The 13,970-nt window shown below is 46.1% G+C and overlaps 1 pseudogene across 1 annotated transcript; it reads left to right on the top strand.

Annotated features, from left to right (window-relative positions):
* The first annotated feature begins 3,657 nt into the window (after positions 1 to 3,657).
* Positions 3,658 to 4,587, top strand: LOC310795267 (ketosamine-3-kinase pseudogene; annotated as a pseudogene). The gene has a single exon. The product of its transcript is annotated as a ketosamine-3-kinase pseudogene (transcript).
* Positions 4,588 to 13,970: the final 9,383 nt, after the last annotated feature.

The raw sequence follows: 13,970 nt of genomic DNA, 5'->3' as shown, positions 1-13,970 counted from the left end.
CTGTCAGTCTGCCTGGCCTCTACAGCCTGTCAGTCTGCATGGCCTCTACAGCCTGTCAGTCTGCCTGGCCTCTACAGCCTGTCAGTCTGCCTGGCCTCTACAGCCTGTCAGTCTGCATGGCCTCCACAGCCTGTCAGTCTGCATGGCCTCTACAGCCTGTCAGTCTGCCTGGCCTCTACAGCCTGTCAGCCTGCCTGGCCTCTACAGCCTGTCAGTCTGCATGGCCTCCACAGCCTGTCAGTCTGCATGGCCTCTACAGCCTGTCAGTCTGCCTGGCCTCCACTCTGCTTGCAGCCAATACTTTCACATTTCCTTCACGGCTTCAGTTTGATGGGCACTTGAATATCCGTGCAGTGTTTTTGTTGTAACGTGGTGACGTGCTCACTGCTCACAGGAATGTTTTATTACAGCAGGAAGGAAGGAACTTGAACTTGACCCAGGTTATCCATCCGCTATGTACAACACCAGATGCTATTTTCAAGCCATTTTTATGAATGTGCCATCACTCATCGCCCCTACAATGACTGTGCTATGATACAGCTATTGTGAATGAGTGATATTGCAGACCCAAGGCCTACATCCAATCTACTGTCTCTCCATTTTCCTCTTGCTCTCTCACGTTCTCTCTCTCTCCTCTCTCTCCACATGTATTGCATTGACTCTCATCCATTGCTGCAATAAAGCTGCTGCGACTTGCAATAAAAAGTGAAACTGGCTCCTAAGTGAGTGAAACATGGATCAGCAGAGATGACACAATCTAAAGAATAAATCCTTCAATCTAGCCTGTGGGTTTGTAATAAGACACTATATGTGCATGAATGTGTTGTATGTACATGTAAGTGCACAACCAAACTATTTCATTTATGCACGTGTGATATGTATTATATTGATATATAATGGTCATATAAAAGCTGATCCTAGACAGAGACATCTGCCCTTAAACAACCCGATACCGCGCTCCACCATGCCCTGTGTGTGTATTTGCACACTGTTGAATCTGCCTCCTGCTCTGCTCTGTAGGCAGGGCCGGTTCCAGAACAAGATGACTAGGGATGCATCCTAGATAGGAAGGGGTGCAGATGCCCGGCCAAAGGCCGGGCCCACTCGGGCGGCCGACCGAAAAATTTGACATGTTATTTTACTAAAAATAATGCATTTTACCATCATTTCAAGTAGAATGAACCACCCAAGCAAGAATATTTCAAGTGTTTCAAGTGCTTTACTGAAATATTTGGACCATATAATGATAATACAATTATCTCAACCTTAAAAGGTTACATGTAGGTGCCAAAAAGCCATAAATTCACATCAAAGAACAAAGAAAAACAACAATTATAATTCATGTTTAAACAGTAAGTGTGCAGCTGCAGCATTTATTATTATTATTATTATTATTATTTTTTTTTTTACTTTTCAACTGAGCATGCAGACAATAAAATAAGGGTGCAATGCGTGCTTTTGCACCCCCGTAGAACCAGGCCTGTCTGTAGGGTTTGCCAGTGGGGGGTTACCATGTATTCCATGAGGGAATAACCTTTGTCACCTAGTACATGAATACCAAAATGTTGTCATTGGAATACTTTTAGAATATGAATGCAGTAGTTACTGGAGATGATTCCGGCTCTGCAGTGCGCCCCCGTGTGGCTCTGCAGTGCGCCCGTGTGGCTCTGCAGTGCGCCCCGTGTGGCTCTGCAGTGCGCCCGTGTGGCTCTGCAGTGCGCCCCCGTGTGGCTCTGCAGTAGGGTTAGGGTTAGGGTTAGCCCCCGTGTAGAGTTGTGCGTCCGAGACACCGGCTGCCACATTTAGAAGAGATGTGCCTGGCATCACAAATGAAATGACGTGGATGTTTATGGAGTGATCATTTCCATGGTGGTCCTTGATCTTATGGCAGCGAAGATGACGAAAATCTGAATGGCTCAACTCAACTCAAACAATAAAACTCACAACTAATCAGAAGAAAAATTCTACAGATTTCAATAACAACAAGTGAAAAGCAAAATGTAACAATAACATCAACAACTAGGCATGGGCGAGAGTACTCGTAAAAAGTATGTAAAATGTATGTAAAAGTCATCTGCTTTAGGGCTTTCAAAATAAAACCCTTATTGTAACATTGGCATTTATTTTAATTTTGAGTAATGCTTTGCAGCCACAGTTTCACTCGTAATCTTAACATCACAAGTATTTTGATACAAGGTTTGCTGCTTTGTTCGTTGAAATACCTTTTTCTCATCCAACGTGCATCAATAAGCTATTTACTTTTGTTTAAGTAATATTATTTCACTCTCTTTGACACACGGACCCCCCACCAGCGAGTACCAGATTACTCGTTTATAATAGAAGGAGAGTACTCAAGTATTTAAATTGCTTAAAATGCCCATCCCTATCAACAACCAACAACACTGAGACACACTAAACTTAGCAGGCTACCATTTTTATGCATTTAAGTTGTCCGAAAACCAGGTTTTGACCTTTGGTTACTTTAGTTTTAATGCACGGCAGACAAAAACGTTGTCTGTCTCAATCGTCTCACGCTCTCCCAGCTTTCGCGCATTATGTGCCACTTTTTTGTGGAAAAACCATAGCCTGGTAAACCAGCCGGTCACGTGACCAGCATGTGTGTGTGATAATAAACCAACCGGTCACATGATCTCACATTTCATTTCAGTCTTCGTTCCCGTCTGGCCTGAAGCTTTCACCCAGTCTTTGCAGTGGGCGGAAGTTGGGCGGGTGTACTTGCCTTGACAGACAACTCCTTCAGCCAATCAGCGTTGGATCCAGTCAAACCCCGCTGTTGCATACTCCTGTACTTGCTTAATTGTTGTTATTAGGGGTTCAAGCCCCGAAGGGGCAGTGTCATTGTGACATCATCAATGATTTATGTTCACACGTGACTTTTGTGATCTCACTCTGCTCACGCGTGACTTCTGTGTTCATCAGTGATGTCATAAAATCACTGATCAGTAAGTGATGTCATCAGTGATATCATCAATGATGTCACTCGAGCAATTGTGATGTCATTGGTGATGATGGCTTCAGTGATGTCATCAGTGTGACATCATTGGTGACCTTGTGATGTAATCGGTAGTCTGGGCACCTTCCACCCTGCTTTTTGTCATGGGGCGTAAACCACGGAACCAGAATGAACACCGGAAGGCAGTGCGCCAAAAAACGTCTTTGTTGCCATTAGCTTGACGTCTCTTGCCTCGATTAATTGTCTGATGCAAAGCTTCTGTATTGGCTTAAAAGATGTGAGATTGTGAATCCGCAATGTTTCTAAAATAACTTCTTCAAAAACTTTGTTCGGTACGTCCATCTTTTGTTTTGTTGTTTGCCGTTCTGATACTTGTGTCAAATTGTCAAGTTAACGTAAAAGTTGACGAGCTAGAAACGCTGCCCATCCGGTCTAGGGCGGGCTCTAGGCCGGAACCAGGTAGGGTGACAAAATCAATTGTGAGCGGAAGCCAGGCTCTTTCTCGCCGAGAAGAGCCTGGTGACGCGAGGTTAGTAATCGGTGATGATGTGATCGATGATGTCATCAGGAGCTGTCCCAAACAGACAGCCCCAAAACCTTCCAGTGAATTAGCATGGTGGCGTCAGTAATTTACAGCAGAAAATACCTATAAGTTCCTCTAGATTTGAATTTGCAAATCAACCATGGAAGTGAAGTTAAAGAAGGAATTGGGAACCTCCCTGCTGAAGTCAACTGGTCACTCCGGAGGGGGATGCATCAGCCAGGGCCAGAGTTATGATACTGACAATGGGAGAGTGTTCGTGAAGATAAATCACAAGAATCAGGCCAAACGGATGTTTGATGGGGAACTTGCCAGTTTGGATGCCATCTTAAAGACAGAAACTGTCAAAGTCCCCAAGCCGGTGAAGGTGATTGAGCTTGACACAGAAGGATCTGCATTTGTGATGGAACATCTGAACATGAGAGGTCTTAGCAAGTACTCAAAGCAACTTGGAGAACAATTAGCAGATCTGCATCTTCACAACAAGAGGCAGCTGGAGAAACAAAAGAAGGAGCAACAGACAGTGGGGAAAGGAGCTTGGCAGTCTGAGGTACCTGTTGTTGACAAATTTGGCTTCAGTGTACCTACGTGCTGTGGATACCTCCCACAGGAAAATGAGTGGCAGGATGACTGGGTGGCATTTTACTCCCGGCAGAGACTGCAGCACCAGCTTAACATGGTGGATGCGTCTCATGGAGACAGGGAGGCCAGGGAGCTCTGGGCCCAGCTACAGCTGAAGATCCCTCAGATGTTTGCAGATGTGGATGTTGTCCCTGCTCTGCTCCATGGAGACTTATGGGGAGGCAACGTGGCGGAGTGCGCAGAAGGCCCAGTGATCTTCGACCCCGCTTCCTTCTTTGGCCACTCAGAGTATGAGCTGGGTATTGCAGGCATGTTCGGCGGCTTCAGCAGCTCTTTTTACTCCGCTTACCATGATAAGATTCCCAAGGCACGAGGCTTCACAAAGAGGAACCAGCTTTACCAACTCTTCCACTATCTGAATCACTGGAACCACTTTGGCGGTGGCTACAGAGGCTCTTCACTCACAATGATGAAGGACCTACTGAGATGACTGCACACACTCACCCACATGTCTTCAACTCAAGCCAAGCCAAGAAAAAGAACTAGACCATCTTACGATGGGATCACACCAGGGCGGGGGGTCCAATGTGGGGAAGGTGGCCAAAAACAGGATCCTGGCATAGGTTTCCTGCAGTGTCCAGGTGTTTTTAGCATCATCTGATCTGTTGGCTCTGTAGGCCTGCAAGAGAGGGGGTTGAGGAGCGGGTCCATGATGGACATAATGGCTTGTGGGGGCTTTGCCCCCTCAGTTTCCCTTCTACTTCTCACCGTGCCTCATTGCTGTCTTCCAAAGGCTGTCGCGGACTCATTTCTCAAGCTAGAGTGAAGATCCTGGGCTCATATGAAACTAGAAAACCTAAGGAATCCATTGGTACCAGCTATATCATGGTAGCTTGTCGGGCATGGCCATTTTCAAATCCCCCCTCACCAGTTTTAACTGACCCCCTCAGTCACTTCATCCTGGAGCCGGGCCTGGTGCGTGCGTGTGTGTGTGCTCGGATCAGTGCTCGGATCACGGCCATTTTTGAACCCGACCTCCATTTTTATGTCAACTACCCACGTGTAAAGTTTCATGACTGCACCCCGGTCCTTTCTGTGTGGAGTTTGCATGTTCTCCCCGTGTTTACATGGGTTTCCACCGGGTGCTCCGGTTTAAAGATATGTTGTGTTTGTGTAGTATTGCAATGCAATCTAGTCAAATGTGTATGATGTATGTAACCTATGTTGTGTGTACATGTGGATAGATGATGTAGGTGATGCTGTAGCCCTTTGAGACATGCTTGTGTGATAAGGGGCTATAAACATCAGCGACCTGGACACTTTCTTTCGGCGACCTGGTCACGTGACATCATTGGTGACCTGGTCACGTGACATCATTGGTGACCAGGCCATTTTCTTTCTTTCTGGGCGACATACAGTACATACTGTACAGTCAGATGGACAGACAGACCCTGTTACTGTATAGACACCTCAGCCCCCCTAGTGGCCATGCCGTAAAAACGAATGGAAATGCTCTAAGTCCATCCATCTCCAACATCAAACTGAACCTGAATACTGTGCTCCTCCTAAGACCCTCTCCTCTCTTTACCTCCCTCTTCTCCCTCTTCTCTGCTCCTCCTAAGACCCTCTCCTCTCTTTACCTCCCTCTTCTCCGCTCCTCCTAAGACCCTCTCCTCTCTTTACCTCCCTCCTCTCTGCTCCTCCTAAGACCCTCTCCTCTCTTTACCTCCCTCCTCTCTGCTCCTCCTAAGACCCTCTCCTCTCTTTACCTCCCTCCTCTCTGCTCCTCCTAAGACCCTCTCCTCTCTTTACCTCCCTCTTCTTCCTCTTCTCTGCTCCTCCTAAGACCCTCTCCTCTCTTTACCTCCCTCTTCCCTCCAAAGCACTCTCACCCCGCTGCCTTTCCATTCCACACACATCTCTCACCTTACACAATTATCTCCCAAATCCCCCCTTGACTCCCCCAGTTCTCTGTTCTTCTCATCCATCTCTGCCGTCACTTATCCCCCCTCATCTCCTTCTCTCCTCCACCTCCCTTACAGTACCTCTTTTCCCCGTCCCGTCCCCCAGGCACACCGAGATGGAGGTCAGGGTAATCCCGCTATACGTAATCTCCATCTTAATCCCTTCAATCTCTGCAGAGCTGCAAAAATTACAGTTGTTACGCAACAGGCTGTCTGTGAGGTGAAAAGAGGGAAGAAGTCGAGGGAAATACAAGTACAAAGGTAACAAAAACAGCACACGGTTTAGTCTTGGGGGTTACTTCCAAGCTCTATACATCCGTACAGTGTGTAAACAGCTTTGAGTCTCAGAGTGAGAGAGACTGGAGGAGCTCAAGTAGCACTGTGGGGCAACATGGTCGGCTAAGGTCATGGGATTGAGTGAGAGGCAGCATGTCTGTATTCCAGCAGAGAGGAACACGAGGTGAACAATGCAGAGATCTTCAGCCTTTCATCTTTCTATCCCTCCTAACCCTCCTCACAGAATCAAGTCATGATGCCACTCTCTGTTCTACATCTTTAGCATTCTTTAGAGAAAGTTACATCACGTCGTGTTGCGTGTTAGAACCGGGCGCCGCCATCTTGTGAGGAACGTGCTCTGTTTACCTGTGCGCCTGCTACCTGTTCGCCTGCTACCTGTGTGCCTGCTACCTGTTTAGCTACCTGTTGACCTGTGCGCCTGCTACCTGTTTACCTGTGTGCCTGATACCTGTTTACCTGTGCGCCTGCTACCTGTTGACCTGTGCGCCTGCTACCTGTTGACCTGTGCGCCTGCTACCTGTTTACCTGTGCGCCTGCTACCTGTTTACCTGTGTGCCTGCTACCTGTTTACCTGTGCGCCTACTTGCACAAACTAACCACGATAAACAACATATATCCATATGATTTGGCAGCCCAAGACTAGATTACAGACCCTGACTGAAATAAGAAAATGGAAATCCATATGAGCTGATAATAACTGCTGCCCGGTTCTTCTTGCTAAATGACAGACATGACCTACCATGGTGACCCTTTTCACAATCGCCAGAGAAAATCAAAACACAGCATCACCAACTCACCAGCAGAAAGGCAGCGGGATGGCGCATAAACTAATAGCCAAGCATGGCGTGATGTCAACTTCACATTCTCTGTAAAAGACCTGCCTGACCCTACACACACACACACCCATGCACACGCGCACACACACACACACACACACACACACACATGCACACACACACCCATGCACACACACACAACCATGCACACGCACACACACACACACGCGCACACACGCACGCGCGCGCGCGGGCACACATGTTAAAGACCTCCCTGCTGTAAAAATAACTTTTGGTTAGGTTAGAGAAGCTCCCCAATGTGAGGGGGCCTTCTGTCAAGGTCATAAGCCTCGCTTGCATAAACACACATGCTTGTGTACACACATACACACACACACACACACACTCGGCCTGGTGACCGTGGTCATGTCGTCTGTGTGCAGCCGGGCAGGGTGACGGTATAGAGGTGACCACATGTGTTCTGGAACCTTGTGGATCTGGACCTGAAGGGTACGAGCCTGGCCATGTGACGGGCTCCTGTTAGGCACGCCTGGATTCCCTGCTGACAGGGACATAGCAGAACCGACCCGACAACGTCACTCTGGATCGATCCCACAAGGACAAAGCTGCCGCTTCTCTGCCGGGAGAGAGAGAGAGAGAGAGAGAGAGAGAGAGAGAGAGAGAGAGAGAGGGAGAGAGAGAGAGAGAGGGAGAGAGGGAGAGAGATGAAAATGGCCCCAGTGATTGGCCCACTGGTGACTTCCCACAGGCTACTGGGGAGGGAGGTGACCTTGTTTGTCTTGGTGGGATTCCAGCAGTCCACAAGCTCTCTCTCTCTCTCTCTCTCTCTAACACACATATTGTACACACACACACACACACACACACACACACACACACACAGAGAATGCTTCATTTTAGGAGAACATTTTCAGCATGCCTAACCCATAGAACTAATGGACTGTCAACCACTGAAAGTGTCAGCCCTGAATATCCTCAGTGCAGTCACTCACTTGCAACCATTTTGAAAACCATATTGAAAAGTCATGGTTCAAATAATTTACCATGATGTGACCAAGTTAAAAATACTCTAATACTAAGAATAACTACAGTAAACACTCGCAGAGCCTAATACTAGCGTGGCTTCAACGCCACTAGGGGCCGATAACATCACCGATGACATCATGACTGATGACATAATCACCAATGATATCACAATTGATGGCATCAGTGATGTGGTAGAATACAAAAAAGTGGGACAAGAAGAAGTGATGTGGTGTCACAATTGCACAGACATCCAGGCACTGATGTCTTTGAGACATGCAGTGATGCGTGCGTCAATTTGTGTGTCTGAGGGGTCGAAGGAGAGGTATAGAGCCTATCTACATGTACGACATGTGCAGCCTGTCCTCCGCATACCAGTGATAAGAGAAGCCATGAGATGAGATCACATAGCCGAGAGATCTAGTATAGAGAAGGAATAGCAAGGGCCCCAGGATTGAGCCCTGGGGGACACCGGTACTAAGAGTGCAGGATCTGGTAGGGATCGTCTCCATAAGACCTGGCATGAGCGGTTAGAGAGATAGGAAGCAAGCCAGCAGTGTGCAGACCCACTGATTCCCAGGTTGGATAGAATGGAAAGAAGGATTTGTGGTCAACTGAAAGCAGCATCAGACCGGCACATCAGGAAACACGTCCCCGTGCCCTTTTGTGAGCAAGACAAATGACACTCGTCATAGACTTTAATGTAAGCAGTACAAAACAACACTAAAAGAAACCCAGAATTAAATTCTAAATGACTCATGCAGTTATCTAACCTGGTATTTGTGCAATAAAATCACTGAAGTGAACGTTCTGTCACAAAACTATATTGTTACATATCCCTGTGCATTTGTAAGTGGGTATAGTGAAATCCTAATTCCTAATTCCTAATGGGTATACTGTGTATAGCTGCGTATCACATAGAACAGCTTTCAGCTCAAAAACAACATTCTTCGGCTGTGTAACACAGTGCCATGTCAAAGGTGTTCATCCAATCAATTCTCACTTGGTGTATCGAATCTGCATCAAATTTGCCTCAAACATCGACTTAGACTCAAGGATGATCTGATTAGATTTTGGTGGTCAAAGGTCAAAGGTCAAGGTCACTGTGACCTCTCGAATGCCACTTTCAAGCTTGTTAATGCGATATCTGAGGAACGCCTGGACGGAATTTCATCAAATTTGCCTCAAACATCGACTTAGACTCAAGGATGATCTGATTAGATTTTGGTGGTCAAAGGTCAAGGTCACTGTGACCTCTCGAACGCCATTTTCAAGCTTGTTAACGCAATATCTGAGGAACGCCTGGACGGAATTTCATCAAATTTGCCTCAAACATCGACTTAGACTCAAGGATGATCTGATTAGATTTTGGTGGTCAAAGGTCAAGGTCACTGTGACCTCTCGAACGCCATTTTCAAGCTTGTTAACGCGATATCTCAGGAATGCCGTGACGGAATTTAATCAAACTTGTCTCAAACATCGACTTGGACTCAAGGATGAACTGGGGGCGGCTTTAGCTCAGGAGGTAGAGCGGGTCGGCCAATGACGCAAGGGTTGGCGGCTCGATCCCTGCTCCCTCCCAGCTGCTGTCGTTGTGTCCTTGGGCAAGACACTTAACTCTCCTTGCTCCCGATGGTGTGTAGGCACCCTGCGTGGCAGCCTGCCGCCATCGGTGTATGAATGGGTGAATGTAGACTACCTACTGATTGTAAAGCGCTTTGGATAAAAGCGCTATATAAATGCAGGCCATTTACCATTTACCAACTGATTAGATTTTGGTGGTCAAAGGTCAAGGTCACTGTGACCTCTCGAACGCCATTTTCAAGCTTGTTAATGCGATATCTCAGGAATGCCTTGACGGGGAATTTAATCAAACTTGCCTCAAACATCTACTTAAACTCAAGGATGAGCTGATTAGATTTTGGTGGTCAAAAGTCAAAGGTCAAGGTCACTGTGACCTCTCAAACGCCATTTTCAAGCTTGTTAACACTTTCAGTGCCACGGCCCTTGGGCAAAAGGTTGCTTGCTGTGCCACATAGGCCGCAATGCATTTTAAAACAGTCATATAATTTCTTTAATAATTACTATGTAAACACTGAACACGCACAAATAACGATGAGACTCTCTTCTATCACCTGCAAAAAAAAGTTTATTGATCCCATTTTCCGTTCTTTAGTTATGAGCCGGAGAAGATAGCTTGATTGAACGAAAAAAAGAGCTTTTTTTCTACGAGCTGAGATAATGAGCCTTTTGTGAAATTAAACATTTCAAGCACATCACTGACTCTGAAGCTAATTTTCTGATGTAGTCACACCTCAAAAATAATTTCCTTCAATAAAACAGTGAAGGCAAGGGAATTTTGTTTGGAAGAATAATATTTTTAGCTGAAACCAGCAGCGCTGGCGCCTGCATGCGCTGCTGGTTGCAGCTTCTTGCTGATCTTTTGCTGCTGGTGGGCATCGGATATTCTGGCTTGCGTTTGCCAACCCTGTCCTGCTGTCTGGGTCTGTGTTGTGTACTTGGCTCTGCGTGCCCACCTCCCCCCCTCCTCCTCCCCCCCCCCCCCCCCCGTTGTGGGAGGAGTGTCTCTCTGCTCTGCTGTTTTCTCGTTTTCTCTGCCTGTGCTCAGCACTGAAAAAGTCTGCTAGATCCTGCTTTTTTACAGCCGCGTGTACCAGCTCCCATGCTTCGAGTTGAGAATAATAACAAATCCACGGCTGATCATGTGTTGCAGCGGACACGGAGGCTGTTGCAGCGGACATCGAGGTGCTCAATTGTGATAGCAGATTGGCTGCTGCAGGGGCACAGCTAAACGTTGCTTCAATGAAGCCGCTGCATACGGACGGATGCGATGCGATTTCCTTCCCCCCAATGACTTCTTCTGTGTGTTTCACTCCACGTTCTCTCATCTGGAGAGCGCTGTCGCCACCTAAGGGTTCTGTAAAATAGGTTAGACACATTCAATACCTCTGAATATTGTAAGAGGCGATGTAAGAGGCATAGATCGACACCCCCCCGTCAAAAAAAAAAAATCGAGTTATGACGCCATTTGGCGTCGCTGGCACTGTACGGTAAATTTCTAATGACGCCATATGGCGTCGCTGGCACTGAATGTGTTAACGTGATATCTCAGGAATGCCTTGACGGAATTTAATCAAACTTGTCTCAAACATCGACTTGGACTCAAGGATGAACTGATTAGATTTTGCTGGTCAAAGGTCAAGGTCACTGTGACCTCTCAAACGCCATTTTCCAGCTTGTTAACGCGATATCTCACGAATACCTTGAAGGAATTTCATCAAATTTGCCTCAAACATCGCCTTAGACTCAAGGATGATCTGATTAGATTTTGGTGGTCAAAGGTCAAAGGTCAAGGTGAGCTCTCGAACGCCATTTTCAAGCTTGTTAACGCGATATCTCAGGAATGCCTTGACGGAATTGAATCAAACTTGTCTCAAACATCGACTTGGACTCAAGGATGAACTGATTACATTTTGGTGGTCAAAGTTCAAGGTCACTGTGACCTCTCACACACCCAATTTCCAAGCTCTGTAACGCAACATCACAGGAGCGCCTTGACGGAATCTCTTCCAATTTGCCTCAAATGGCGATTTGGACTCCAGAATGTACTAATGGCGGAGGCATAAGTCCGCGTTGCGGTCGTTCTAGTTTTTTTATTGGGAATGTTCTGCCACTTCACACGCTCAATTCTACTTTATTTTAACACGTTCACTGCCAATGACGTATTAATCCGTCAAAAAAAATCCAACGGTTGACTGCCAATGACGTATTAATACGTCAAAAAAATGAAAAAAAAAATTTGACCGTGGGATGTGCATCTAACCCTTTTACATCTCTTATATAAATATTGAAGCCACCGAACGTGTACAACCCATTCCACCGACCCACTAAGTGGCGACAGTGCTCTCCTGACTAGAGGAAGGCAAGCAAAAAGCAGTGTGAGGAAGCCATTCTCATGAAAATGGATTGGCGAAAACGCTTTCGTTTTCGCGCTGATTGCTGGCGGTGCGGGATTGCAAATTTGCATAATAGATTACGGGTGGAACACACTTTGAAACACGCAGCATAAATATGACCAGAATCGCAAAAGCTTCATCAAAGCTCTCAACCGAAACTCCAAGAAACGAGCGAGCCCATATCCAGACTTGCACAGCGGCCGCCAGCAGACAGGCAGCAGCAGCAAAGCAGTGAGCCTGGTGACGCGAGGTTACAGGAGCAACAGAAACGAGCTTGTGTCACGCCCGCTGCAGCCAAGAAGAACACACACGGAGGGAGGAGTTTAAAGGAGAGGGGTGTTTCCTGCTGTTATGGAGGAAATTACTGTTCAAAACTATTGTTTAGATGTCTGACGTCTTACTGATGCTAATGCCTACATAACTACTAACTCTACAAACTAACTCTTTTAGACAGAGAAAGCACACATTCTATTAGTTCTTTTTAGATATTTTGTTTTCACAAAATCTTAGCAGAAAAGAATCCTCAGGTCTTGAAAGATGAGCCAGAATCCTCAAAAAACCCCTCTGGCAGAACCTACCTACAGTAAAAAAAAAACAGCTGGCAGTGAATGTGTTAAAATGTCTGGTGTGTGTCTCGGTGTGATGTGTGTTTGTGTGTGTGAGTGTGTATTTGGTTGTGGTGTGTGGAGTGTGTTGAACTTTTATTCTGAAGGGCTACGTGTGAAGTTGGACTTTTCTAGTATATAATTGCACTTTGCTAGCACATCCTGGTACTGTATGTAGTCTTCCCCAACCTGTAGAAGACAAAGCTTCAGCATCCTCCTATTTTCATTGTGCATTTACTTTGGTGTTGCAACCGTGGAATTGTCCTTTGAAACTAGGGCTGTCAAACGATTAATTTTCTTAATCGCGATTAATCACGATTAATCGCATCTTTGTATCGCATGTTTAAAATGCTATTATTTTGCATTGCAAAGCATTTTTAATTAGATATTAATAATTCTTACCAGTGTGTCGTGATTGGGAATCAAATGAATGCAACTAAATGTACTTTGTGATCTTGAATTTTAGATTTATTTTCAATTCAATAGAAGTGCAATGTAGACAGGAGGTCACAAAATGTCTACAAAATGCATCTTGAATAGAAAATAAATGCACAATAATTGTAAACACTCCAGAACGCTCCAGAACCGATACTTTCGGCTGTGGAGCAGTCGAAACCCAAAATGACACAGCCGAAGAAGGCTGTATCTGAGCTAAAAACTTTGGCACTTCCATGTGAATAATGGCTCGGTATTGGAAACTGTGTATTGATAACGTGTATATCGCGTGAAGCCATTGGAGCCGACCTCCCAGTGGTTAGAGGACCCGCGCATCCGAGACTCGGAAGAATGAGTGATGAGTCTCGCGCTAGCTAGCTGGCTGCTAGCTGGCCGCTAGCTACTTTTAGCTGATCGCTCGCCTCAAACTCGATGTACTAAGGTGATATTTTAATTTTACACAAGGTGCAAACTACGGCTCTTGACTTATCCACTGTGCCATTTGGGGAATTTTTTTAAAGTAAAACAAGCCATTTAAAAGCATATTGCTGTTGTTCTCTTCCATGCCTGCCTGCACAAGCAGGAGACAGGAAACCGAATGGCTTGACTACAAGTACGGGTGCGACGAAGGGACAAAATAGTGGCATGCGATTAACGCGATAAAAAAACGCGTTATAATCGAGAAAGATTGCCCTCATAGAGCTCTCCATCTTCTTCTTCTGTGGTGTTTTATGGCAGTTGGCATCCTTTATGTTGCATTACTGCCTCCACCATA

This window comes from Poromitra crassiceps (genome assembly GCF_964638095.1).
Source record: "Poromitra crassiceps genome assembly, chromosome: 21".
NCBI classification, from domain to species: domain Eukaryota; kingdom Metazoa; phylum Chordata; class Actinopteri; order Beryciformes; family Melamphaidae; genus Poromitra; species Poromitra crassiceps.
Note: the sequence above shows the minus strand (reverse complement) of the source record. Positions and strands in the feature narration are given on the sequence as shown.